Below are 4,129 nucleotides of genomic sequence, written 5' to 3'. Positions count from 1 at the left end.
TAATAATTAACTATTGGAAAATGCACGGAGGCGTATTGATTCCTTCCTGAAAGTTTCGGTTCTTGAAGAAACACATGGCACACCAAGTTGTTTTCTGATGTCATGAATGGCGATCGCGCATATGTCAAGAATAAATGGAAATTGTAAAAATTCACTTTCCCGATCTTTTTCTCTTCAAATGTTACTTGTCCACTAATGTTTGAGAAAAAGCTAGGGTTGTTCGAAAACGTTGAGTGTCACTATACACTTTTTTTCTGTATTTCTCTTTCACGATGAATGGTAAGGTGGTGGCACACAAAATCTTAATGTTCCTGATATTGGACAACCGTTGTCTTGCAGGATATGTCTTTTTAGCAAATGTGCACTTTGGGGAAGAAAGAAAACACCAAGTGTTGCTAATGTTTATCGGTTGCAATTCAAAATAAGCGAAAGTAGGGATTTTCTCCATTTTTTGCCACATTGCTGCATTTTTGCCATGAATATACCCGGTAGTAGGGACACCCTACTAGCTTGTTGGAACGCTCGTCATCGCTATAAAAAGTTGGTAATTATGGTTTTTTATTGTCAAGCATGTGGGCCTATTCCTGTTTCCATTTGCTCACACGGGTAAGAAAATATATATAGAAACTGTTTAATAACTAGTCACTGCCGTACGGTAGCTGTAAATTAATAGAGGCATTCGCTTTTTCAAAGATGCAATTTTGTTCAATCATTTTCTTGTCTACCACGTGGAGGCTCATTATAAAATATCGTAAGAAAACTTTTCACTGTATTCTTAATGTTTCGTCAATCTAAAATCTTATTTCGTAAACAGTTAAGAGAAAGAGGGCAGCAATTCGAATTTCAAACGTCGATATATTTTGTGCAGTATTGTTTCTCTGGTGCAAAACTTTTCACGGTGACTGCTGATTTATATCCTTGATTTGGTAAGAGAATGGTTGAACATTTCATTGAGGAAAGCTTGAACAAACTTTGAGTTACGCATACTATCTTTCAGATCCGATATTCAGATATGTATATTTGCAAGTGATACGACGGACCTTTGGTGTGATGTGTCTCACGTCGAATTTTGAACAGCTTGGCTTGTTCCTCATAATTGATTAATGGAATACAACAAACGCGTAAAAGATAAAAATTATTGAAGAGGTTTTTTGTACAAAATCAATTCTCTGAGCATAAGCATATAACATAATCATGTATATGTGTTTGTCTTCCACGATATATGGTAGTGGCGCACACAATCTCAATGTTCCTGACATTTGAGTGACGTTGCCTTGCAGGATATGTCTATATTTAGCAAATGTGCATTTTGGGGAAGAGAGAAAACACAAATTATTGCTAACAGTTTATCGGATGCAATTCAATATAAGCGAAAGGTGGGATTTTCTCCATTTTTGCGCCATTGCTGCATTTTGCCATGAATCTACCAGATATAGTAGGGACACCCTGGTAGCTTGTTGGAACGCTGGTAAGTATGTTTTTTATTGTCGAGCTTGTGGGCCTATTCCTGTTTCCATTTGCTCACACGGGTAAGAAAACATATATAGAAACAGTTTAATAACTAGTCACTGCCATACGGTAGTTGTAAATTAATACAGACATTCATTTTTCAACGATGCAATTTTGCTCAATCACTTTCTTGTCTACCACTTGTGCAGGCTCATTATAAAAATCGTAAAAAAACTTTTCAATGTATTCTTAGTGTTTCGTCAATCTAAAATGTTATTTCGCAAAACAATTCAAAGAAGGAGGGCGGCAATTCGAATTTCAAACGTTGATATATCTTGTGCAATATTGTTTCTCTGGTGCAAAACTTTACATGGTGACTCCTGATTTACATCCTTAGTTTGGTAGGAGAATGGTTGAACATTTCATTGAGGAAAGCTTGAACAAACTTTGAGTTACGCATACTATCTTTCAGATCCGATATTCAGATACAGTGGAATTTGATTGAGTGTCCGGTTTGCCTCGCAGAGCTCGACAAGTTTACATGTTGCTTATCATTAAAAAAGTAAACATTTGCGACAAATTTAGTCTTTGGTGTTAGATTACAGCGCGCGGCGAACGTTTCCCCTACACTATCTACTCTGCAATCACGACAGTCGTTTCAGCATGCCACTCACAACAAGAACACTGCACTACCTATCACATCACCAAAGTTTTCTTTTAGGTGTTTATTTTAATTTGAGAACTTCATGAAGAAACACGTAAATTCTTTTCAAAATAAACTTTTCTTCTCCTCTCGATGTCAGCAATCACGACAATAATCCCTTCATCATATAGTCTATAGCATGTCAAGTGGAGTCTACTCTATCAACAAGTTTGACACAATACCTCAATGAATAATATTATATAGGGCTCAGCCCTTGGTGTCGCGCCAGGGGTTATTAAAGATTGGCAATGTTATTTGTATTGATTCATGATAAACTGTAATTGTTACTTCATAAACGTTTATATGACAACTATGCCCAGTTTCCCTCTGATGAAAGCAGTTCACGTACGTACACGACGTCAAACCCTGCAGCAGGGCAGGTATAGATTTTCTGTAGCGTGTAAAAATTTTGGACAAAAATTGGCAATTTTTACAATGATAACAGCCTATTGTGATAAACAAGGGACGTATTATGCAATCATTATCATTGCAATTAAACCGCACTGCTCACCTTCCACTTGCAAGCTGAAAACTATAGCGTTCCGTCTAAAAACTGGCAATTTTTGAATCTAATTATTGACACAGGGGGCGCTCTTCTATAATTCAATCCCAGCATTCTTTGCGTATGCCCCCGTTCATATGCACGACAGTTTTCTCCCTTTATCTATATTAACGATATTTTGTATCAGCAACAAGGTGCATAATAACATTACTGGCTAATAAAAGAGGTATATTTTATAAAAGGCATGTTATATAATTGTAATTTGTTTCGTTTTGTTTATTTACGAGTACTCAAAAAAAAAAAACATGGCGGCGCCCATGAAAGAAGGGTACACTTCCGGTACTCGCATAGTATATTATGAATAAGCGCATGCGTAGTCAGTAAGCCGCTGGCGCGACTATTATCAACCAGAAAATTCTTAACACTCCTGCATGGAACTTTTTCCTGCTTTCTCTTTCTCTTTTGTCTCTCTGCCTTCAAAAATTTTCTTCACCTTGCAATGTTTAACTGAACGTCCAGAGTCAGTCAGTTTGATGTTGAGGACTTTCTTCGAGATATAGATCCGACACTCGAAAAATATGCCAGTGAGTTTCGTCGGAGTTGCATTTCCCAAATCAAAGTAAATACCCGAAAGAAAACTTTGATGATGTGTAGTGCAGTGCCAAGCTTGTTGTGAGTGGAAAGGACTGTCGTGATTGTAGAGTAGACAGTGTATGGGAAACGTTCGCCGCGCGCTGTAATCTAACACCAAAGACTCAATTTGTTGCAAATGTTTACTTTTCTAATGATAAGCAATAAGTAGACTTGTCGAGCTCTACAAGGCAAACCGGACACTCAATCAAATTCCACTGTATGTACATTTGCAAGTGATACGACGGACCTTTGGTGTGACATGTCTCACGTCGAATTTCGAACACTTTAAATTTGGCTTGTTCCTTTTAAGTGATAAATGGAATACAACAAAGGTGTAAAAGATAATGATCATTGAAGAGGTTTTCCGCAGAAGATCAATTCTCTGAGCATAAACATATGACATAATTATGTATTTGTCTTCCACGATGAAAGGTGTGGTGATGGCACATAAAAATCTCAATGTTACTGACATTTGAGTAACGTTGCCTTGCAGGATATGTCTATATTTGGCAAATGTGTATTTTTGGGGAAAGAAAGACACCACGAAGTGTTGCTAAAGTTATCGGATGCAATTCAAAATAAGCGAAAGGTGGGATTTTCTCCATTTTTGCCCCATTGCTGTATTTTGCCATGAATCTACCAGGTAGTACGGACACCCTGGTAGCTTGTTGGAACGCTCGTCATCGCTATAAAAAGCTGGTAATTATGTTTTTTTATTGTCGAGCTTGTGGGCCTATTCCTGTTTTCATTTGCTCACAGGGGTAAGAAAACATATATATAGAAATTATTTAATAACTAGTCACTGCCATATGGTAGTAGCACGATTGGAACTAATTTGGGAT

The sequence above is a fragment of the Ptychodera flava genome, chromosome 6 (genome assembly GCF_041260155.1).
Source record: "Ptychodera flava strain L36383 chromosome 6, AS_Pfla_20210202, whole genome shotgun sequence".
Classification (NCBI taxonomy): Eukaryota; Metazoa; Hemichordata; class Enteropneusta; family Ptychoderidae; genus Ptychodera; species Ptychodera flava.
The sequence above is the reverse complement of the archived record's forward strand: the minus strand, read 5'-3'. Positions refer to the sequence as shown.